This window comes from Anabrus simplex, chromosome 5, assembly GCF_040414725.1.
Source record: "Anabrus simplex isolate iqAnaSimp1 chromosome 5, ASM4041472v1, whole genome shotgun sequence".
NCBI lineage: Eukaryota > Metazoa > Arthropoda > Insecta > Orthoptera > Tettigoniidae > Anabrus > Anabrus simplex.
This window is the reverse complement of record NC_090269.1, coordinates 321,787,135-321,813,140: the sequence shown is the minus strand read 5'-3', so window position 1 is coordinate 321,813,140 and position 26,006 is coordinate 321,787,135. Positions and strand designations below refer to the sequence as shown.

The following is a 26,006-nucleotide window of genomic DNA, read 5'->3' as shown; positions in this document are numbered from 1 at the left end:
ACGAACGCGCTAGCTCTCATGCCGATCGTTTATGCATCACTCAGTAGCTTCCTTTTCACAGAGTTCTTCACCCCTTCAAAATTAAACCTAGCAAGGAATTCCCTCTTCATATCAGTCCAGTTTAAGCCCTTCAAGGTATTCCACCAAGTAGCAGCTTGTCCTTTTAACCGCGGTGTGATGAGTTGAGCGAAGATGTCCTCCGAGTCGTTCCTAGTAGACTGACCGATCCCTCGATGAAGCTAGTCACTTCCAGCCGCCCTTGGAATTCCGGAAGGCTCTCTATAATCACCTTCGGGTCTGGGTGTCCTATATTGCTGGTTAGGTTTGAGGGGTTTGGAGGTGTGGCGATAGGTCCTGTTCGAGTTAATCCATCTTCTACCCATCTCCCTTGATGGTCGAAATTTCCCCCTCACTCGGTTGTTTTATGCCAGAAACCTGGGTTTCCACCACCTGCTTGAGGTTTGAGATGTCCCCTTCCAGCTGGCTCACCCTACTATCGATCTGCTCCACCTGTCCCAGTTTTGACTGGATGTCCGGTATCTGCTGTGTTAATTGATTGGTGATGTCACTAATTTGGGAATTCATCTGCAAAATTTTATCATCTGCAGTTGAATTTTTTGATTCTAGGCACTGTTCTACTTTGTAAACCTCCATGTACGTTTGTGATATTTGTCCGGTTAAAACTAAATTAGCTTGAGAAATTTTGTCTGAACGTTTGTCATTCTGTTTCATTAAGGTGGAATTAACTCGTGAATCAGTGTCTAAGATTTTGTCATTTACTTTCGAAATTTATTCAGTTAAGGTGGAATTAAGTGCCTGTATCATGCTCATTAAGTTGGAACACATTATAGTCATATTTACCTTGTCTTCTGATGATGAGTCCCGATTTTTGTCCACCTCGATAAAAAGAACTTTCCGGGATCTTCACAGTTTTTATGAGATTTTCTCGTAACCGTGTCTTCAATGATTTCTTCTTGCCGTTCGTCAGAAGATTTCTCTTTGCGAGTTTGTCTTTAACTTGTCGTACAGACATATCTTCCAGTATCACTTGCATTTTGTTCCGATTCCTACTTACACTCGTATTCACTACCAAATATTATTCTTGCATCCTTGTCACGGTCGCCAATGTTGTAACTACAAAGATGCACGCATGCGATACTGTCACTTGTGTACACTCCTTTTATTTACAACACTTGACTGATAGGAAGAAGAAGAAAAAGGAGACTGCAACACTTGCATGTCAACCAATTACCAACCCAACATAGTTCACATACTTGACTTCAAACACTCGGCTAACGACTTCACTACAAATCTCGTTAAACAACTCCCAAGACTGCCTCTTTATATGCATTGCCTGGCCAGGCTGCTAGAAGAATGACACAACATGTTATCTAGTAATTTCAAGAGTCTCCAATAGCCTATTTGCAATGAAAGGAGTTTTCTACACAATTCCAGTGGCAAAATGCATTGTTCTGGACTATTGCAGTGTGTTGCACAACATTACACTGGATTTTTACATCATATTTACAGGTAATAATAAATTAAATAAACTCATATTAATAAACATACAACATATGTTTCATGTCATAACCTCACAAATAACATGATTACGATTTATACCAAATAAAGTCTGTACATAACTATGTAAAAAATAATAATAATAATACTAATAGATGTAAACAACTTCATAGCCACACCTCACAAGTCATAATAATAATCATAATCATAGTAATAATAATCATCATCGAGCTCGGTATTTCCATCATTTACCCATGGGTTAGATCATTGTTTCCAAGTTATACTAGTCCATTATACTTGCATCAATCTCCAGTTATATTGAGAGCATTATGAGGGAGAATACCAACAGCAGTCAGAAATTCTCATTTCAGATAAATGAGTCCATCAATATTAGTAGCCTCACACAACTTGCTTATATTCAGTACATCGATGAAGACGTAATTGCAACGAATTTCTTATTTTCCAAAGAACTTCACAAGTGAGTCACCAGTGAAGAAATATTTCGTGTGACTGATGAATATGTGCTCCAAAACGAATTAAAATGGAAGGGTTATGTTAGTGTATGAACAGATGGAGCCACTTCTAGGAGAGCTGAGTGAAAGGATTTGTCACTTTAGTATGCAAACTTAATCTTAACATATGATATCTAAGAGGGCCGTAATAGTAATGTTAATTTTATGTACTTAAAGAGCAAAATTTTACTGTGCACACACGATTGAATAGTAGTCCCATCAAATTATTCTAGCTGTTGTGTTCTCAGTCACTCTCCACAGACCTGCATATAATATTCTTTATGCTCATTCCTTTCCAGGTTCATTGAGGAACTAGATTCAAAGATAGCAGATTGAATGTTTCTTGCATGTTTCCCTTTTATAAGGACTTTCACCTCGGGGATCCTTTCAGTGTCAGTGTAACATTCATTTACTGTTACACGTTCTACATCTGATGAATCATATGTGATGCTGACAGCTTTGGAAATGTCCAGATATTTTCTAGAGATTATCTTGTTTGCCACAGCTTGAATGTTTAAAAACATTGAACTGTTCATGGAAATTACTTTGAAAGGTTTAACAACTTTTACTTCCTCGACCATTTTGCATAGGTCACTGGGTACAAATGCCTTCATCGCTGACTTCTTTCTGTATCAAGGCAAACTCAGAGTCTCAAGGAATATTTGTATACCTTATAATTTGAAGGGCAGTTATTAAAATAATAGGACAGAATAAAAGTCTATGCATACACTTATCATGCCAGGAAAGAGAAATTTAAAAAATTGAATGGCACATTGCACCATTCTTAAGAAATCATCGGGCAACTTAGCACTATTGCCATCTAGCAGCGGCATTTATAACCTCTTGGAATTCTCAGCGGGCATAGCCTTTTTTACATGTAATCCTCCTCAGTATTCTGCACCTTTCAAACCACTTATCACATTTTTCTTGAATTTGGAACCTTGCACCTTTCCTGAGTTCAGTGTCCAATTCATAGATCATTATTTTAAATTTGGAAACAATGTCTTTATTGTAGAACTTATGGGCAGGTAACTCTTAACTTGGCTGATATATGGTACAACCCTTAAAGTGGGGTATAGATGTCATGGATTGTCTTTGTTGGTAGCTTGGTTTGGTTCACAGCCAGTAGCGCCAGCGCAGTCAATTGTGTCACTTGATGCCTTCATTTTACATTAATATAAATAAAGACTCTGTCTTCGCTCTTCCATGTACTCAAACTGCAGGAAGCAAAAAGTGAACAGTAATAAAGTGTAAGTGTAACAGTACTTGCAGACGATAATATGAATCGCTGGTTGGAGATAGTTTCATTGAAAGAGGCCAGCTGGAATGAAAATTTCAGTAATTAGTTAAGTGTCCTTTTTGAACAATGATGCAACTGAGTGTTCTGGAAACCTGATCCACCAGATGGAAAACTGTTCAACAAGTGCAAAAACATTGCGTGTTATAAATCTCATTCTGTATTGACGGTTATCACTTTACAAATAAGAAGTCATATAATCCTTCTTTTCAATATAAAAAAAATTATATCGTCCCATCTAATATAGATGGTTTTTTGTGTGGCAAAGGATGATTATACAAGATTTTTTATTTGTAAAGTGAAGTGCATAAACATTGTATATATGACGATAAATATCTCTACTGGGATTTACTGTGGTGAATATTGGATATAGTCAGAAGCCCCAGTTCGTGTTGTGTGGTGATGTTTTATATAACAAATATATGAAACCATCGAATGCGTGGTTATGCAGCTGAAGCCAGTCAACTACCTTCACAATAAACTCGCTCAACTTCATGAACAATGTTATGGAATATGAGGAAAATGTAATTTTAGTATCATATAAATTTCGCTATTAATTGCAATACATGGTCAACCACGTACCATTCGAGAGAAGCTAGTGCTACTTCCAACAAAACTGATGGTAAATACTGTGGTTGGTGAAATGTCCTCAAAACAGTTGGGTGCTATAATGTTGTCTGATAACACCGTCAAGCGAAGAATAGAAGAAATAGCAGGAAATATACGGGATACATTGTTGGAACGAGTGAAAACGGGTGAATACTACGCGTTACAGCTCGACAAAAGCATTGATATCTCTAAAATACAAAATTATGAACTTTAATTTCATAGGAAATTGAAAACATGATCCACCTGCAGTTTTGTTCAGTCTTGCCTATGCACGTGAATGCTGAGAGTACATTTGTGATTCTCAACACTTTCCTGGCTGAAAATGGACTTAACTGGGAGCAATGCGTGGGATTACCTACCGACGGTGCTAGGGCCTCACCTGGAAAATATAAAGGAGTAATTGTGTACGCAAGGATTGTCACCCTTTGTGTAATGTTGACATATCGTTACATCCATTATGAAGCACTAAGAACTTGCTAATTGCCTGCAGAACTCGATGATGTGGTGAATGAAACTCTGAAAGTTGTTAAAATGAGTATATAGGCATGCTGAATTAGCAAATCCGAATTCAATTCTTTCTCAACAATTCATGATTTCCTGTATGATAAAAAAAGAAACTAGTAGTCAGTGTAAATGATGTAATAGTGAAATGCTTGGAATTTACAGGATCCACATTCAGACATTTTTTCCATCATTGGTTCAGAAAATCTCATGGTTCAGAAATCATTTCCTGGAAACTGAACAAGATCTGCCCTCCATTGATGAAGATCATCTACCTGAAGTATTTTGTGACTCTCCTATGAAGACCCTGTATCGCAACTCCACATCTCTGATCGACTTTTGTATCCTTGACATCCCCCATACTCTGCAATTTTCAGAAAGATCTTTCATGACAACATAACCGTGAATGTATACATTTTCTGCTCTCACACAAATGAAAACGAAGTACAGATACAGCTACTTTAGAAGCTGATCTTCGGTTTGGGTGATTACGCTTGTAAAATGCTTGTTTTTCATTTTTTAGGTCTGTAAATTTATTTTTCGACTGAAGATGTCGGGATAAAGGACAAAACATATCGAATTTTAATGTTGTCTTAATAAAGACAGGCAAATTGTATTGTAAAGGTGGAGTGTATGATCAAGAATTGCAGAAGTAGTTACCTGTGATTATATGGGGTTTATGTTAAAGTTCATTTTATGTAATATTCTTCAAACAATTCCAATAATAATGTGAAGAGGCAGTTCTTTTTCTTGCAATTTCTTAATGGCTGAAGGTGTGCAATGCAAATTGGAACGAATAAGTATAAGTTGCTCATGAACACCATCTTTGCTCAAGACTCCTTAAGCTTCTTTAATAGAAGCAGCTTCTTCAGAATCGAGGTCTTCAATTGCCTGTTTTTACTACCTCAAAATGATCGGCGTAATAAACTGCAGCTTTGAGCCACGTATGAACTGGTGAAGGCGGTAGCGAAACATCATCAACCACATGCAAAAAGAATTTCTTGTGACTTGGAGCCTTCAGGGACATTCTTTTTACTGTAGAGATCAATGCATTTACTTCAGGACAGTAAGCCCGGACTGCGTCAGCGACTCGCTGAACTACATGTGTTACACAAGTGACATATATCGTTTTGGGATATAATATCCCAAGACCTCCCATGGCTTTACACATGTAAGGTGCAACATCGGTGCAGGCCACGAGAACATGATCGTCAAGGATGCCTGATGGCCACAAACAAGAAAGTACATCATTGAAAAATACAGCAACTGTTGAATATCTGTGTTATCATTGCCGGTATGGTAAAAATGTATAAGACATAAATGATCGGAAATCTAATTCTATATAACTTTAGTTATGTAGTATTTATCGATAGGACCACTAATAATATAAATATTAGAGAATAAAATTTTAGGCCTTCCCCTAAACTACCATTTTATTCAGCGTGAATAAAATTATTTATAGCCTAGATTGTAGTGGCTCACCCCCGACTTTACATACCGATTTTCATTAAATTCTCTTCAGCCGTTTTCTCGTGATGCGTGTACATGCATACATACATACATACATACATACAGACAGACAGACAGACAGACAGACAGACAGACAGAAATTACGGAAAAGTAAAAAGTGCATTTCCTTGTTACTGTGGACATGACCGATACAGAAATACCATTCTCGTCTCCATAAGACCTATCTGTGTCGGTGCGATGTAAAACCCCTAGCAAAGAAAAAGAAATACCATTCTTTTCAAATTCTTAGCAATATACAGACAAAACTCTTATTTTATATATAGAGAGATTGTGAATTTCAGTGTTAAATTTTTAACTATAAATTTTTCATTAAAATGCATTTCAGAAATATGATCATGGTTATTTTTTGTAAAAAATACTAAGAATCTCTGCTATTTTAAACTTCATTTGTGAGTAAACTGAAACTTAACCCTATATTTTACATATTGAAGTACTCGATTTACGCAAATGCGGTACGCACGGCAATTCCGCGAAACGTAACTGGCATATAACGAGGTCTACCTGTATTTACAAAATGAGGAAAAGACAGCCCTTCTTTAAGGGAAATTTCAAAAATCATTACCCACCTAATTGCTTTACAGGTAGGCAGAACCATAGTGGATGTAGAGCTGGTGTTGGTAAATTTAAACACGCTGCCAACATATCAAACAGCCTATCTGAGGGTAACCAGCACAGCTCAACACTTCATCTCTCTCAAATACATGTCAAATTTTCCAATAGTGTCCTGCAGAAGCTGATGTCTACTCTCAAGACAAAAAGTACTTTTGAAGTATGCCCTAACAGGAGGAAAAACCCAAACTATGCAGTGTTCAGATAAAACTGCTCAAAATATGCGATCGCATATGCAATATGCAAATGCATAATTATCTGAAGCTGGCAATAACACAATTTGTAAAGATTTCTAGTTTACTGGCAGGCATACTGAAAGGAATAGAATGCGTAAATACCGGTACATAAAAGTCCTAGCCCTTATTATCACCATCCAGCAAGTTGGCTATGCAGCATGGGTAGTGTTGCTGTAAGCTTGAATTCAGAAGATGGTAGATTCGAAGCCCACCATCAACAGTATTGAAGATAGTTTTCATTAGTTTGCAATTTTCACACTAGGCAAATGCCTGGAGTGTAGCCCAGTTAAGGGCATGGCTGCTACTTTCTTAGCGATAGCCTTCTCTGGTATTATTTTGTGTTGCCAAAAGCCCGAAGTATTAGTGAGATGTAAAACCACTGCCCATGGAAAGTTATCACCAGGTCTAGAATTAACTTCTACCAATATACTGTTTATATATGTACTGTATGTTCATTATTATCATCATCATCATTTCCACTTATTCTTCTGCATCCAGATCAGGGCAGATATAGTTACTCTTATCTTTCTACCACTCCTCACCCACGGCCATGTTCAGTCCACATCTTACCGGGCGAGTTGGCCGTGCGCGTTGAGGCGCGCGGCTGTGAGCTTGCATCCGGGAGATAGTAGGTTCGAATCCCACTATCGGCAGCCCTGAAGATGGTTTTCCGTGGTTTCCCATTTTCACACCAGGCAAATGCTGGGGCTGTACCTTAATTAAGGCCACGGCCGCTTCCTTCCAACTCCTAGGCCTTTCCTATCCCATCGTCGCCATAAGACCTATCTGTGTCGGAGCGACGTAAAGCCCCTAGCAAAAAAAAAAGTCCACATCTTCTTTCCTTATACTGTTCTCATTCAGGTTCAACCTTTGTATTCTGAGTCTTCTTTTTCTTCTCTTTCCTTCAGTTGTAACTCCAAACTTGAATTGACATTCTTTCATATTTCTCTGTTTAATATGTCAAAACTATTTCAGGCTTTTGTTTTTATTTTCCTACCTTTGACCCTTTCTGTGTATCTTGGTTTTTTCACTCGATCTGTCTTTAACTTCTGGGGCATATCCCTCAGAAATGTCATTTCTGCTGCCTGTATGCTTATTTTATGGTTTCAAAATTAATAATAATGACCTGCATCATCAATTCATGTCTCAGCTATGCTTTTCTGTAATAGGAGGGAAGTTGGCTTTGAACTGTGCTACCTTGAGTTGGACAGCCAATTGTTTAACAGAATGTTTAAAATATGTACAAATAAAAACATATTGTCTTTAAATGTGTGGAAATATTTACTTCTGCCAAAAATTATTTTTGAAATGTAGAGAATGTTTTCAGACATTCTACATGCCATATGTTATTCAGATTACAAAATTGAGAAAGTGTTTGAATCACTTTTGCTATGATGTATCCCATCTGCAATTATGAATTCTATTATTGACTCTTATAGGCACTCAGAAGTTGATTGTGTGATATTCACAATTTAATATTATCGTTATGCCTGTATGAACGACCATATATCACTGAATATCAATCAGTAGGTTTCTTAGAGTTTTGATGTAAATGTCCGTGGTTAAAATGACATTTTTCTCTGGTTTCTAAGGTTGATGTTGGCAGTTACTGATCTTTTCTTTTCCACAACCTTTTCCAGTTGTATCATTTTGAGACATTTCTGCAGCCAGGATGTGTGGCTAACAGAATAAGGTGTTAGGAAATGCAAAGCTCCAGTGGGTGAGTGTATTGTTCGAAGAGGTTGTGTGATTTTAGAGGTGGTTGGTGGTGAATTTGGATGACTTAAGTATGTAAAGTGTGTAATGATTTGCTTTAGTGTATATCTGTTTCCAGTAGATTGCTAACTCTCTTATTAAGTGTTGGGCATAATATTACTCTTGTACTGAAAGTAAACTAGCATTTTGAATTCTGAAATTAGTTTTATTGTACAAGGGGTATTTTTTAAAGTAGGGGCCATGTTGCAATAACATAAAAAATACTAAATATTTTCGTACAATTTATATTTCTTCTGATTCTACAAACATTCAGCTACTTTTCAGCATAGTTTCCATCTTTGTTTAAAGGTTTGTCCTTTCGGAAGATAAGTATGTAATGTTTGGAAATGCTTACTGGCTCAAAACCTTTTCAGATGAAGTAAGAGATGGTAGTTGCTAGGAGCAAGGTCAGGGCTTTGGGGGAGTTGGTGAATGGGGAGCTTGATCGAATTACTGCCAACCAAATGATTCAACGTGAGCTTATGTTTGAGTTGCAGAATGAGGGCTTGCATTGTCGCGTACAGAGGGCCACGACATTTATTGTGGATTGCATGGCAAAGTTTTTTCAAGTTCACACAATATGCAGCTGCAGTGATTGTTGTACCTAGCAGCACAAAGTCCCCAAGTAGAACATTACATCTTTCAAAACACAGCTGCCATAACCTTACAAGTTGCAAAATTCTGCCTGAATTTCACTTTTGCCCATTGATTGTTGTACCTAACAGCACAAAGTCCCCAAGTAGAACATTACGTCTTTCAAAACACAGCTGCCATAACCTTACAAGTTGCAAAATTCTGCCTGAATTTCACTTTTGTCAGAGATGTGCATCACCGCTCCATTGATTGCTGCTTGGATTCAGTGGTCACAGAGGATACCCATATCTCATCCCTCTTGGTGATTTGGTCCAATAATGCACTTTGTCTTGGTACCAGGCCACAAGTGTCAAGGCACAGGCACATCTCTTCGTTTTGAGTTATTTGGTCAGCAATTTTGGAACTCGCTGATTGGACAGCTTTCTGTGGGTCAATTTTTCTTGCACAATTTTTTAGAGGGCTGACCTTTAAACATGTGGGAAGTGAAACGACATAATTGCATAATTGGTGGTGTCAACCTCATACACAATATCATTGCTGATCATAGTTGGCCAACCAGAGTGTGGGTCATAATGAACATCCTCCTGACCATCCTTGAACAACCTTACCCTCTTATGGAATTTTCCATCTTTCATAGCTCTCAGATCTGACAATGAATCTCTGTTGGTGACACATTCCGTCCTGTGAAGAGCAGGTAACTGACCATACCTCTTGCGCTAAGCATACGTATGTGCGCAAGGGATGTTGAGAGTTAGTGCACATGCGTAAAGAAGCGAACAAGGAGGATTTTTAAGAGATGCGGAAAACCAGTCCTTACTTTAAAATAACATTTGTATAAATCAGTTACTGTATATTTCAGTCCAGTTTCTTGGCTGAATGGTCAGCGTTGAGGCCTTCGGTTCAGAGAGTCCCGGGTTCGATTCCCGGCCAGTCGGGAATTTTAATTGCTTGTGATTAATTTCTTTGTCTTGGGAACTGGTTGTTTGTGTTTGTTCCAATATTCTCCTCTTCAAATTTAGACAACACACCACACTACCAGCCACCACAAATAGAACCTCTCTTGATACATGTGCACTTGGGTTGAACATTCACAACTTTCAATTACGGGACAAAAGGAATCTGTACACACTTTACCTTAGACTTACTCAGTGTTACTAGAGTAACTGAAATCCAGTATGCTGATGATACTGCATCATCGGCTCTCACGCCTGAGAAATTGCAACAGTCAGTCAACAGTTTCAAGGATGCATGTGACCTTTTTGGCCTCACCATCAACGCCAAAAATACCAAGGTACTTGCTCAGCCTGCACCAGGGACTAACATTCCAGAATTTAACATTACCGTCTCAAACAACAAGTAGACCACTTCATTTAAGTATCTTGTCAAAGAGCTGTACTTCAGAACAGGATGTGGACAGGCTTCGTGCTGCCCATGTGGCTTTTGGCCGACTATTACACAGAGTCTTTAGGAATAAAAATCTTACAATTTGCACACAAAACTAATGGTATACCAGGATGTAGTCATCTCTACTCTTCTCTATGGCTGTGAAATGTAAAACTTTTTTTTAATGTTATTTGTTTGAGGCATCGACCTATAGAGATCTTTTGCCCTACTTGCACCATGTGATATGAATCTGCATGTAATTGGAATAGAGGAAGTGTAGAGTGTTGAATGGAGGAAAGGAATGTCAAGGATGAAACTACGCTCCATCATGAACATCAAGTGGGAAAACTACATCTCTAATGTTGAAGTTCTCGAGAAAGCCTGTGCTAAGACTGTAGAGGCATTGGTCGTTGGCCATCGCCTCGGATGGGCAGGATATGTGCGCTGTATGAATGACACCTGACTACCGTGCCAGATCCTGTGTGGTGAACTTAGGTCCGGTTCAAGACCACAGGGCGCCCCTCTGAGACGTATCAAAGACAAACTGAAAGAAACCTTAAAGATGGCAGAAATAAACCCACAAACCTGGTAAACACTTGCCAAAGACCGTTTACTTTGGCGGCAAATTGTCTATGCCTCAGTTCAACACTTCGAACAAGAATGCCGCAGACATGAAGATATTAAACAACAGGAACGCAAACTTCACCAAACCCACCCAAGATCTCCCCCATCCCTCAGCTGCGCAATCTGTGGACGTATGTTCTACGCGAGAATTGGCTTGTACAGTCACCGTAAGTTTAAACACAAACTGCTGTGAATTGAAGTGAGCTGTTAGCCAAGAAATCTGTAAACTCAGAAACGAGTAACTGCTGACGATGACCATTCACAATAATATATTCATATATTTTATGTTAACGATTCCAAAATTAACATTTTATTTTAAGTACCCATTAGGATATCTTACTGTACTCCTTGCTTCTCTAATCTGTGGCAGAATTGTTTTGGATCTTATTTAGATGTGGTAGTATTGGTAGAGAAATGTAAGAAGTAACAAAATTTGTTTGTATGTCAGCATATGAATATATACAAAATAAAAAATACATGATCCCTCTTCTTCTAAAAAGTATTAGTGCCTTATACAGGTTGAAAGGGGTTTAATGGCACAATTTGCAACAGGCAGATTTGGTGTGTTAAATTAAATCTAAAGGCATCTTAACATTTCATATCTGCCGCGTGGAACTTGCCGTTAGATGTGTGAAACATTTTCATATTTGAGGGTTACTGAAGGTATATCAAAGAGGAACCTGCTGCTGCTTATAACCTACCATATACAATATGGAAGGCTTTGAAGAGATCTGGAACTGGTGTATTTCAATGTAAAATCAATCTCTAAAGAGGTGGGGCTGTATACAGTATTTATTAAGATTATAAGGCAGCAACGATTTGAAGCCTATCCCTGGGTAATCATAAAAAAATAATGAAGCACACAAAGCATACAGAATACATTTTCTGCCATTTAATTGTTTAGTCAGACATCACCATCAGATGATTCAAATTCATTATCACTTTTTTCCTTGTCACCGTCTTTGTACAGATTGTCTTCTCTGCCATCAAGCACATTTGAAAGAGAACCCTTTATAAACACACGACCAATGCTTTTTCATGTAATGTGTGGAGACAATGCTAGAATTTTGAAGTCATCAGTTAGTAGAATTGTAACCGTAGTTGTTTTTTTTTTTTTTTTTTTTTTTTTTTTTTTTTTTTTTTTTTTTTTTTTTTTTTTTTTTGTAGCATCTATGAGAATGTTAGATTTAAGTATTTCCTTCAGTAGAATGTCCATGACTTCTATGAAATATGCCACAGTCAGAAGGGATACTTTTTTTATTAATATTCAAGTGTTTAATGCTTCATCATCATCTTCATTTCCCGTTTCCAGCTTACTGGGTCAGGTTGTGAGTCAAGGACCTCCATTGTTGCCTGTCTCTCCACCACTCTTCTCTCTCTTTTTTTTTTAAGTACATCTTCTGCCTCCCCTCTTCTCTATGCACTCCCACACGCTGAATCTGTCCACATCTTTCGGGGTCTTCCTTATGGTCCCTTTCCTGTTAACTTCTCTAAAAAAGCTTTTTTGGCACTCTTTCTTTTCCCCTTCTCATATGCCCATACCACTTCAGCTTTGTTGTTTCTATCCTGTCTTGAAGTTTCAAGATTCCTGTCCTTATTCACTGGCCGTATTCTACTCTCCTCGCATTTTGTTGTAGTCCACGATCCAGCTGCATAGGTTATTATGGGTTCATAATAGGTTGAATATAATACTTTCTTACATTTCTTCAGGATATCTTGGTTCCACGAAATACCCCTTTCACTCTGGTAGAAGCTGTTTGCTTGTATTCTTTTCCCAATTTCCTCAGTTATCTTTCCATCTTCTCTGATGACAGTTCCCAAGTACTTGAAACTTTTAACAACTTCCAGAATTTTACCATTCAGTTTTATCTTTCCCCTTCCTTCCTTCCTTCCTTCCTTCCTTCCTTCCTTCCTTCCTTCCTTTCTTCCTTCCTTCCTTCCTTCCTTCTCCTTGTCATCACTATTGTTTTACTTTTCTCTGTGCTTACTTTCATCCTAAATTTTTTTATCTATTGATTCCATACATCTACTTGTTTTTGCACTTCCGTTTCATCCTCACCCCTTATCACTACATCATCTGCAAACAACATGGCCTTTGTTGCCTGTCTTCCCAATCTTTTGAATTTCACCCACGACTATGATGAATAGTATGGGGGATAGTACACCTCCCTGTCGGAGACCAGTTTCAACTTTAACTCTTTCCTGTGGTTTGCGTAATAAAGCATACTGGAGTCGCACATTGTCTCCCGCGGGTTGCGTAGTGAAGCGTACTCGACTTTCAAACCGACTTCCTCTGCCATCTGTCTGCTAAACATATAACTTTTTGGAACCAGTGAATTCCCTACGCTTCCTAGATACAACTGGCATGCATGGAATCCTAAAGTAAAGTGTTCTTTTATACGTTTTCTTAGATACAACAGACAGCTGACTGAACGTAAACACATTGCAGCAACATGGCTGCTCATAACCAATTGAGTGCGGAGGATATTTGTTACAAATTAGATCAATATGTTGACAAATCCAATGGTAGTGAGTTTGAAGTTGTAGGTATGATAATAAAAATGGTATGGGAAGCAGTTGGGACAGGATATGAATCTGAGGGAAATTGAAATACAGCACAGGACAAGAAATGTTCATTCAGCTACCGTCTCCTTTTAAAATATTAGGCCTACTTGTGCAAAACATCATTATCAGTTTTAATTCTCCAGTTAATTCTGTTTTGGACTATGAGCCTCTACTTAATTGCATAATATTCCAACTAATGTCAATTTATCTTCCAATCTCATTCAGTGAAAAATTGTTTATAATTTGTATGTCCGAGAGGAAGTATGATTTGTTATCTAAATATCTTCATCCGATTGATCCCGAAAATGAAATAAATTGGGAGACTCAGGGTGAATTTCTGCATTCTCTGCATTACCAAGAAAATAACAGCCCCATCACGTCGAGCAATTCAGACAGACTTCAAGAACAAGCAATTTAACTTTAGGCACCATATTGGATGCTTCTTGATGTATCATTCTGAACGGGGGCGGGGGTCCTGCATGTAATTAGGTGATCTCATTGTACCATTTTAGAATAACTATAGTGTATTTTCCATTGTTTCAAAATTTGAAAGCGATATCTTAAGTGGTTTTTACAGAATAAATCATTTAGTGAAGGTACTCCACAATATACCTGACAAGCAAATTATTACTCTAGGTTTTGCCAGACAGTGAGTCAAAGATAGTTCTTTGGAAAGGGTTAAACCATTTTGTTTTTCCTATACTAGTCTTCACACTACTAACACAATTTTTGTACATAGCTTTTATCATTTCACTTCAACACTGTTAATTTGTTTTTTCCTTAATGTGTCCCATACCGATTGTCTGGGCACACTGTCATAAGCTTTCTCAATGTCAATAAATATCATCACCTATGTCTTTTCCAAACTCCCATCTTTTCTCCATCATATGTGTTAATGTAAAGATCAGGTCAAACTTTGATCTGTCTTTCCTAAAACCATGTTCTTCCATTTCTCCTTCCAGCTTCTTACTCAGTCTTCCTTCCAATACTCTCTTCTGTAGTTATTACATTTCTTTTTACCACTTTTTTTTTTAATATCGGGATAATTAAACCCTTTCCCCACTCTTCTGGGATCTCTTTCTTCCTCCAGATTATTCTAAATAATCTATACAGCCACTGTAGCCCTATTGGTCCTGCTGCTTTTATCATTTCCATAGTTACCTCATCCACTCCTGCTGCTTTATCGCTCTTCATCTTTTGTATGGCTTCCTCTATTTCTTGTTCTTCTTTCCCCATTCTTTCTTCTTGTCCCTTCTCTTTTACCAGTTCACTGTATGTAATATTTAGTAATTCTGAGAAGTATTCTTCCCATCTTTTTAGTATGTCATCTCTTTGCGTCACTATCTACCCTGTTTCAGCAAATTTTGTATCTTCCCTATTTTGTAAACTATTCTTCCCTTTATATCCTCTTGTAGTGTTTCCGTGAAACTTTCCCAGCTCTTCCGTTTCTTTTTTTGTACTATGGTCTTGCATACCTTTTTGGCTTCTTTATATTTCTGCCAATTCTGTGTACTGTTGCTGCCTATCCACTTCATCCAAGCCATTTGTTTCTCTTTAACTGCTTCCTTTACCCTGCTCTTCCACCAAGGAGTCTCCTTTTCCTTTTTCCTCCCTGAAAGTCTTCCACAGATGTTTACCGCACACTTTACAAAACCATTTCTGGGCCTCATTTTTTGTGACAAGAATACTGTTTGAAAAATGTTTAGTTAAGAATAGAACTGTTATAGTTGTAAGCCTGTCTTCGACGGTCATAATTATGGTCTATAAAGTAATTGGAAATTCAAAATGGACTATTGATGTTTTTTATGAATAAAAGTTACACAATCCAGAATTTATATGGCATTCAAATGGAATCAAAACAGGTATTATAGTGTTTCGTTACAAACCATCTGGAGTGCAGTTTTAGTATGGAGTTGTACTTTGCCATCTATGGTCTGCATACTCTTGAGAAAGCCAAATACAACTGTCTAAAACACTGGAGTGAGAAGATTTATCCCAACTTCACAGTTTGTCCTGGTGACTTATTCATTGTGACAGAGAAGGCTAAATTTAGAGTAAACTGCCACCATTTAAGAATGAATAGTGTACCCAGATTCACAGGTGCTAAATCTGTTCTTGGAGTAAAGCACTTTCTGCCTGAAGATGAGTCAATCTGAATTTCTTCAGGGACGATATTTTTGTCTTGCTTCTGTAAATTCAATCTTGTTCCATTGCACAAACCAGCTTTATTAACTTCATTTACATCATCACACAGTATAGAGTCAGTGCTAATGTACGTTATTTGATCACCTATCAAACTATTCAGAACCTGTTGGTTGATGATGATATCTTGTTTGTATCTTGAGCAAAAAAGAATGTTACTTTGGAAAACATACTTACCTGGATGAAAAGAAGAACCAAGTGAATCTCATACAATATTATTTGAAATCCGGTTTTGTTAAATCTTGATAGTGCCATTTGGCCTAGTTTTCTGTTATCGAGTTTTAGAAGACATTCAGTGAAGTTAAATCTTAATTTTGGGCTGTAACGTATACCAATTATTCTGTAACACTGAGGAGTTACTGCCACGCATTGCTGGAAGTCTGCACCAAGCAAGATCACTCTTCTAGCAAAAGGTGATATATTGTTCATTATAAGTAGCTGGTTTCTTGCCGAAAGAGCATAATAGGGAGCCATGGTTGCCTCGTCCCGTATGATTAACTTCGCCTGTCTCATTTACTCTGCATCTTCTCTGCATCTTCTGATATTCTTTCATGGGACATAGAGGTCTGGGAATTTAGAGACATTACCATCTTTTCTGCTTTTGCCCTTGTCAGAGGTACCAAATATTATGGGTTGTTAATAGTTATTACGGATTTCGCCTCACAATTACGGCATTACAGTCAAAGGGAAAATTATTACGGAAAAGCGACATCGTGAAAAATCAATTTCCTGCGGAAAAAAGTAATAAAGAAGGAAAGATCTTCAATCCTTTCCAGCATTTCTGTTCAGTCCTCTTACCGGGCGAGTTGGCTGTGCGGGTAGAGGCGCACGGCTGTGAGCTTGCATCCGGGAGATAGTGGGTTTGAATCCCACTGTCGGCAGCCCTGAAGATGGTTTTCCGTGGTTTCCCATTTTCACACCAGGCAAATGCTGGGGCTGTACCTTAATTAAGACCACAGCCACTTCCTTCCAACTCCTATCCCATCGTCGCCATAAGACCTGCCTGTGCCGATGCGCTGTAAAGCCCCTAGCAAAAAGAAAAAATGATCAATCCTCCTCCTTTCATTGCTTGTGAGTTGGCAACGGTACTTATTCGATTGTCCTTTTGCTACCTACCAGGTATATGCATAAGTCTCTTCTGGTTTCACTAAGAGGTGGCACCAGCGAATAGTACACAGCGTATGAATTTGACACATACGTCAGTTTATTCATCTGACATTAACCTATCAACACACACAAATTGAGTCCGCCATTCACTAGCGTCTGTGTTGTATCATTCAGTGATCATGTCTATGTTTGTGCCTGAAAAACAACATTTGCAGCAAGCATTGGTTTTCTTATTAAATCAAAAGAAATAGGCTGTTGAAAGTCATAGTTTGCTGATAGAAATATATGGTGAACATGCTCCATCAATTAGACCATGTGAGACATGGTTTTGACAATTTAAATGTGGTGATTTCAGTATAAAAGACAGTGCACGTTCTGGTAGACCACAATGAACACTTGAAGCCCGGCGAAACTGTTCCTGCACAACACTATCATGAACAAATGGTTAATTCAAACCATGCATTGATCGAAAGACGACTGGAATGGGCCAGAAGACATGGCAAAGTAATTTTGTTACACGACCATGCGCCATCTCACACAGCAAAACCCGTGAAAGATGCCTTCAGATCGCTTGTATGGACATCCTTCCGCACCCGCTATACTGCCCCAACCTGGCGCCATCTATCATCTCTTTGCATCTATGGGGCAGGCGCTCGCGGAGTTGGAAAATGGTTCGACAAATGGTTTACTGCAAAAGACAAGCAGTTTTTGTGGCATGGTATTCATAACTTACCTGAAAGATGAGCGAAGTGTGTAGAAGCCGGTAGCCAATATTTTGAATAAACAAAAAATAAATACTGTAATCACGTGCTAGTTCGTGAACCATGGACAACGGCTGAGTGGCCTAGTAAGTGGTCCTGAGAGTCGGGATACTAGTTGCTATGGAATGGGAGTGGGCATCTCGAATGTATTGTGAGTCTTGGCCCTCCTTGTGCTCAGGCGGCTAGGACTATACAATCCACTGGTGGCCCCTAACCCGTTAGAGAAGAGATCCTCACTTGGACTATGTGTAAGTGGGGTAGCATCCTGCTTCATGAATTTACTGAGCTCAAAACATTTTTAAGCAAGCCTTGGACCTATGGGAGTAACGGAGTCCCACTCTCATTTGGCAGGCGAGGGACTCCTTGGAAACAACTTGGCGAACAGAATGGAATTAGATGGGGTGCTACTAATATTAATGGGGCTTATGGAAGAAAGGAAGTAGAACTGGCCGAGTCAGCAAAGAGGATGCAACTGGATGTACTAGGAGTAAGTGATATTCAGGTAAGGGGAGATAAAGAGATTGTAAAAGTACTTGACAGGTGTTAGAAAGGGAAGGGCAGAGTATGGGGTAGGACTGTTTATCAGGAATACTACTGCACGCAGTATCGTTTCTGTTAGGCATGTAAATGAGCGAATAATGTGAGTAGATTTGGCAGTTGGAGGAATTAGGACTAGAATTGTCTCATTGTATTCACCATGTGAGGGTGCAGATGAGGATGAAGTTGACACGTTTTATGAAGCATTGAGTGATGTAGTCAGGGTCGACAGCAAGGATAGGATAGTGCTAATGGGTGATTTCAATGCGAGAGTTGGGAATAGAACAGGAGGATACAAAAGAGTGATTGGTAAATGTGGGAAAGATATGGACACTAATGGGAATGGGAAGCATTTGCTGGACTTCTGTGCTAGTATGGGTTTAGCTGTTACGAATACATTCTTCAAGCATACAGTAAAGCTATTCACCGCTACACATGGGAGGTTAGGGGTACCAGATCCATATTAGAGTATATCTTAACCGACTTTGAATTCAGGAAGTCTGTTAAGAATGTACAGGTTTTTCGGGGATTTTTTGATGATACAGACCCCTGTCTGATGTATAGTGAACTAAATATCCCTAGGCCTAGGATAGAGAAAGTAAAATCTGTCTGCAAACGAATAAGAGTAGAAAATCTCCAAGATGAGGAAATTAGACAGAAGTACATGGATATGATTAGTGAGAAGTTTTGAACAGTGGACAGTAAACTGGTTCAGGATATAGAAAGAGAATGGCTGGCATACAGGGATGCTGTAGTAGAAGGAGCAAGGGAATGCCTAGGAACGACTCTGTGTAAAGAAGGGGAAAAAGCGAACATCTTGGTGGTATGATGAAGTGAGAGCAGCTTGTAAACATAAAAAGAAGGCTTATCAGAAATGGCTCCAAACAAGGGCCAATGCAGACAGGGAATTGTGCATAGATGAAAGAAACAGAGTGAAACAAATAGTTGTTAGATCCAAAAAGAAGTCATGGGAAGATTTTGGTAATAACCTTGAAAGGCTAGGTCAGGCAGCAGGGAAACCTTTCTGGACAGTAATAAGGAATCTTAGGAAGGGAGGGGAAAAAGGAAATGAACGGTGTTTTGGTAATTCAGATGAACTCATAATAGATCCCAGGGAATCACTGGACAGGTGGAGGGAATATTTTTGAAAATCTTCTGAATGTAAAAGGAAATCTTCCTGGTGGTGTCGCGAACAACCAAGCACATGGGGAGGAAGAAAATTAAGGTGAAATCACGCTTAAGGAAGTGGAAAGGATGGTAAATAAACTCCATTGTCATAAAGCAGCAGGAATAAATTAGACCTGAAATGGTGAAGTATTGTGGGAAGGCAGGGGATCAGATGGCTTCATAGAGTAGTGAAATTAGCATGAAGTGTTGGTAAGGTACCTTCAGATTGGACAAAAGCAGTAATTGCACCTGTCTATAAGCAAGGCAACAGGAAGGATTGCAACAACTATCAAGGTATCTCATTTATTAGTATACCAGGCAATGTATTCACTGGCATCTTGGAAGGGAGGGTGTGATCTGTGGTTGAGAGGAATTAGGATGAAAACCAGTGTGGTTTCAGACCACAGAGGGGCTGTCAGGATCAGATTTTCAGTATACGCCACATAACTGAAAAATGTTACGAGAGGAATAGATAGTTTTGTAGATCTGGAGAAAATATATGGCAGGGTACCGAGGGAAGAGATGGTCGCCATACTGGGTGACTATGGAATTAAGGGCAGATTATCAAAATCAGAGGCATTTATGTTGACAATTGGGCTGCAGTGAGAATTTATGGTAGAATGAGTTTTTGGTTCAGGATACTTACAGGGGTTAGACAAGGCTGTAATCTTCAACCTTTGCTGTTCGTAGTTTACATGGATCAGGCAGGGAGGGATTCATTTAGTTCGAAATGTAGTAAGCAGTCTGGCCTATGGTGACGACTTGGTCTTAATGGCAGATTGTGCCGAAAGCCTTGACAAATCACTAGTATCAGAATTGTCCAAACAATGTAATATCCGGTCCTCAGATAAACCTGTAACCGTAAATATTATGGAATTGGGCATCAATATTGCACAGTTATTCTATAAATATGAATTAATTCAAAAGTACTGCTTACAAAGTAATATTTTAATTTAAGGTTAGAATTCCCGCTGACCTGAAGCAAAACCTGACTGCCACAATCGTGCTAGTTGAACTTTGATGCAAATATAAATTAATAGTATTGTATTTACAACTAACTAATGCTCATAAAATCAGTAAGTATAATCTCTACAAATGACTTGGAACTTGAAAATAAGTGCAATGAGTTGATATGAAAATTAACCTTTCTAAAACTAAATTAATGTCAGTAGGTAAGAAATTCAACAGAATGAATGTCAGATTGGTGATACAAAGCAGAATAGGTAGATAATTTTAAGTATTTCGGTTGTGTGTTCTCCCAGGGTGGTAATATAGTGAGATTGAATCAAGGTGTAGTAAAGCTAATGCAGTGAGCTCGCAGTTGTGATCAGTAGTATTCTGTAAGAAGGAAGTCAGCTCCCAGAGGAGACTATCTTTACATCGGTCTGTTGTCAGACCAACTTTGCTTTACGGGAGCGAAAGCTGGGTGGACTCAGGCTATCTTATTCACAAGTTCAAAGTAACAGACATGAACATAGCGGGAAGGATTGCTGGTACAAACAGGTGGGGACAATGGGAGGAGGGTATTCGTAACAAGGAGATAAAGTCTAAGTCAGGAATGAAGTCGATAGATGAAGCTGTCCGTGTAAACCGGCTTCGGTGGTAGGGTCATGTGAGGTGAATGGAGGAGGATAGGTTACCTAGGAGAATAATGGACTCTGTTATGGAGGGTAAGAGGAGTAGAGGGAGACCAAGATGACGATGGTTAGGCCTAGTTTGTAACGATTTAAGGATACGAGGTATAGAACTAAATGAGGCCACAGCACTAGTTGCAAATAGAGGATTTGGCGACGTTTATTAAATTCACGGGGGCTTGCAGATTGAACGCTGAAATGCATACCACTCTATAATGATAATGAATGTATGTATGTATGTATGTATGTATGTATGTATGTATGTGTGTATGTATGTATGTATGTATGTATGTATGTATGTATGTATGTATGAATGTATGTATGTTGAAAATTACATTGTTTCGTTACCACAAAAACTAGCCAAAACTTATGCATACACCTAGTATAAGCGTTGTGAAATTCATTGTGTGAATGAAGGAGTTAGTCTGCTCTTCTCCAGTACAAATCCTTAAGTAATGTTGTATTTACAGAATTGAGGGCCACATTAAGTGCATGTACACTGGAATTATTTATGGTTCAGAAGATGAAAATGTAATCACAGGAGGAAGGATGTTTGGAGAATACCTACACTGAAAAGCATCTGCTGGATGCGAAAAAAAGTTACAAAGAATGTTTTATCACTGAATAAACAGGTAGTGTGCAAATGTTATTGTGTAATATGATATACTTTAGAATAGATTGCTGTTGGGAAGAGAAAAGTTTGTGTCATTATTGAGAAGGGAGGACATGCTTTGGACTTAACTCGAAAATTTTCTGCGGGGCGGAGGATGATTACTGATAACCCACTTCAAAAGTAGGGACCTCTGCCTTGTTTACTCTTTTCGTCTTCTTCGTGTAGTTTTAGTATGTTGGATGGTTGGCTCACTTAAAATTCGTTGATTTAACACACCAGGGGTCCACTGTTGCTCACGTCCCCAGAATTTACCTCTTCATTACTCTGCACATGTCCCCCTGGTGGTGCTAAGCGAGCAACAATAATCTCGATGAGACCTCCTTGGGAGCAGCCCGCAGGCTTTCATTCACCTCGATGACAGTGGTGTGTACTGAATAGGATAAGGACTGGCCAAGGAAGATGCGGTGCAATACTGTACAAGTGGGGTTGGAAGTCCTCTCCTCATTGCGACTGCGGTGAAGAACAGCAAACCATGGATCATATAGTGCTCGAATGTCCCCTCAGAGCGTTTAGAGGCTCAATGAAGGATCTCCACAACCTAACACAAGAAGCCGTTGAGTGGATTAACCATCTGGACATAGTATTGTGAATAATTTTATGAACTTGAGAGTGTGTGTGTATGTGTGTATCTTTGTACATATTTTGTAAATAGCTGATATTCCTCCTTTCATCATACGATAAATAAATAAATAAATAAATAAATTTAACACACGAAATTCGTGCAACCTTTGACGATCAAAAATCATTTTAGGTGAGACCTCATGCCTTCATGGATGTCGTAGTCTCCCGATGGACTTCTGATGGAGTGGTGGATGTAGCAAAAGTGATGGCATAAACTCCACAATCGATCATATATAGCAAATGTTCTACACGGTGATAAAAATTGGGACAGGAGTCTGGAACAGCCTAAACATAAAATCCTTCTGTCATGGCAACAAAGTATTAGTGTTTAAACTATTGTAAATATGAATGTTGAAGCTGTCATGATAAATACATATACAGTGCATGACATAATCAATGTTTTGACATTTCCTTTGTATGTGCGGACGAACAGCTTGTTAAACTAGGTCCAAGGCTCCAAGCTTCAATGAAAAGGAAAAGCATTTTATGGCCTAAAATTTGTTTCTCTGAGGACTATCGTGAAACAAATAATTAACATAATCTGATAATCACCAGATTCTAATTCCCTCATTGAATCTGCCATTGTAGTGTGAGCAAATGGAGACAGTGTCTACTACCGAGTCACTTAAATGCACAGAGCACAAATATATTGAATTATTGTCATTTGCTAATATCATTCTCTGTAAAGCGAGCACATCAAACCAGGCTGCAGGACATTGTTCAGTCTAATGCCATTAGATGATCTTCATGTTGCTACTTGTTCCAAAATGACAACCTCACTGCACTGAATGACAAGCATGAACGATTCTGTTATCACATTCAGTACACGAAAACTTCAAAGCAGATAGTAGAACTTAGTTTAGTCATGCCAATAAATGACATTAAAGTTGTTATGTGGAACAAAATGGCAATCTCACCTTGTTGAATGATAGGCATTTTGTTGGGAAAGAACCAATCAGACAAAATTCCATCTCAGCCGAATCATATCTCTACCACAGAAACACTTACAACGACCGGGCTAGTTGGCTGTGCAGTTAGGGATACGCAGCTGTGAGCTTGGATCCGGGAGATAGTGCGTTCGAACACCACTGTCGGCAGTTCTGAAGTTGGTTTTCCGTGGTTTCCCATTTTCAAACCAGGCAAATGCACAGCCGCTTCCTTCCAGACCTTTCCTATCACATCTTCGCCATAAGACCTATCTGTGTCGGTGCGACGTAGAGCAAATAGTATATTTTTTTAAAACTACAACAAGCATCCAAGATCAAAATTTTTAAGATGACAGTCCTGAAACTCAGCAGAAGGCGTTCTGTCTCGTGGTTGTATGTCAGACCCATGTCCCATTTCTCTACGGGGTCGGGTATGAAGTGAGATGAATTTTCATAGTGAGTTTTTACAACCAGATGCCTTTCCTGGCGTCAATCACATCAGAATCAGAGGAGTTAGTGAGATTAAATTAATGATGTTATATAAATTATAATAGGAAGTGAGAGGGTGAAACCTTGTGCTGGCACATTGCCTACTACTGTTGAATAGTATCAAGGGGTGTGCTCAAAGCTTTACGTCTCCATCCACCATAGGAATCGTCTTCAACAGCATCATATGCCCACACTCCATATGAGCATTGCGGAGAGGTTTTGAATTGAATGGTGGCTTTTGGCATGCAATCTAGGTCCAGCGATTAGAAATTGTATACCACCACCTCCCCTATCCTGCTGGCCAACAGGGCTCAAACCAGCTAGGCACAGTGTCAGACTACATAGACTTATTGCCTCAACGATCATAGCCACTAGTTGGGTTGTTCTATCTCGTGCTTATCGATGAAAATGGAATGGGGGAAAAAAAGGAAACCTTCATTTTACTGAAAGTATTTTTCACTAAACACTTCAAGTGTGATGGTAATCTTTGCATTGTTCTTGTAACCTATATCTGGTACCAGTTTAAGTCTCTCAAACTTTTTTTTCAGTATATATGTGGAAGACAACAGATTCAGGATGTATCTTGCTGATCGATATAGCTGTGTACCTATACCATCATTGCAAATATAGAGACAATAACTTTGCTGGTAGAATTTTTTTTTTAAGTACAAAAGTCATGGTCACAAGAGATTCATTGCATTTTTCTTGTAAAGAAGACATAACAGTCTATAACTGCTACCAGTTTCAGCTGTTGAAACATTCTTGTTGCCTCAGTATCACTGGGAATGACAAACAGATTAGGGATTTTATGTATTAAGATAATTGGATATTGAGAAGGCGTATGTCACGTACCATGTAAGCACATATGGGAATGTCTGAGATGTAAAGACGTCTCATAAGATCATTTGAGTAAAATAACTATATTGAGAGGCAAAGAACTGTGTATAAATTCAAGGAGGCAGGTCAAATCGTTTTGAAACCAAGGGTGGAGCCCAACTAGGAATTTTTGTCACCACTTCTCTTCATTATTATAATGGATGGGGTTGTAAAAACAGTAATTAGGAAGGATCAGACAACAAAAATGCACTTGTAGGTTTAGTGGTGAGTCAAAATCCTGAAGCAGTCCATCTGCGAGTGCTAAGTAAAGTAGATGTTATTAACTTAAAATACTTAGGGAGCTTATTTTCTTCTGACAATACCATAAACCAAGAAATAGGCATTAGAATACAAATTGCATCAAAATTGTACCACTCCACTCATCAACTACTTTGGAATAACATGGCACATTTCCCCTAGCTTCCAAGATCACACTGTATGAAACACATCTTGTACCAACTCTAATGTATGGACTGGAAGCAGCAACTTGGATTGGACTGCATACAGTTGCTTGCAGGCTACTGGAATGAAGTTCCTTCATCCTTGTCTCCAAAATACAGGGAAGGACAAAATAAGGAATGTATCCAGCAAAAACTTGGATTGGATAAGCATCTGTTGTAAACCTTAGAATTAAGCAGATTGCAGTGGTATGGACATTTGAGAAGGATGGCTTCAAATAGGACCCCAAGTAGTGTTGTTGGTAAAAGGCCCAGAGGAGACCTCGTAATGGTTGGGAAAATCATTATTCTCATTGACCTTGCAAGAAATGTTATAAGTTGATAGCAAAAAGTAGAACATAAGATGTAGTTGGGCAGAATGAACTAGAATTGGCTCGTAAACACTCTCATCTGGCTTGCAAGAGTGGAAAATTGATGATGAGGAAAGTTTGAATTATTTACAAACTCAGATTAAAAGCATTTGAATTGACCGTGTACTTTTAAGAGTTGATTTCTTTAAGAAACCTTTTATGGACAATTCTTCTTCACTCCCTATTCGATTCCCCACCAGTGACCACCACCTCTGCCTGTTCTTCCACCATTCTTCTCTGAGCACTCTGGGCCACTTCAGACCTCTACTCTCCGCTGCTTCCTCTACTTTGGTTATTCACATCTTCCTCGGTTTCCCGTAGGTCTTATTCCAGTCACCTTCCATTCCATCATTGCCCTGCGGGATCTCATTATTTCCATCCTGCCAACGTGACCAGTCTACTGGTCCCAATTCAGTTTTGTAGCTTATCAGTCCCCAGCCTTTCCCATATCTCTGTGTTTGTTATACGATCG

The 26,006-nt window shown here is 38.8% G+C and overlaps 1 protein-coding gene across 8 annotated transcripts in view; it reads left to right on the top strand.

Moving 5' to 3' along the window:
* LOC136874046 (uncharacterized) overlaps positions 1-26,006 on the top strand; it is a 616,846-nt gene that overhangs the window by 551,927 nt on the left and 38,913 nt on the right. The window contains exon 25 of one of the 8 annotated variants that reach the window (XR_010860213.2): positions 8,453-8,532. The exons of the other annotated variants lie outside the window; for them this stretch is intronic. The gene's annotated coding sequence lies outside the window, so the exon portion shown is untranslated. The remainder of the gene's footprint in view (positions 1-8,452; positions 8,533-26,006) is intronic. 8 annotated transcript variants of the gene reach the window in all.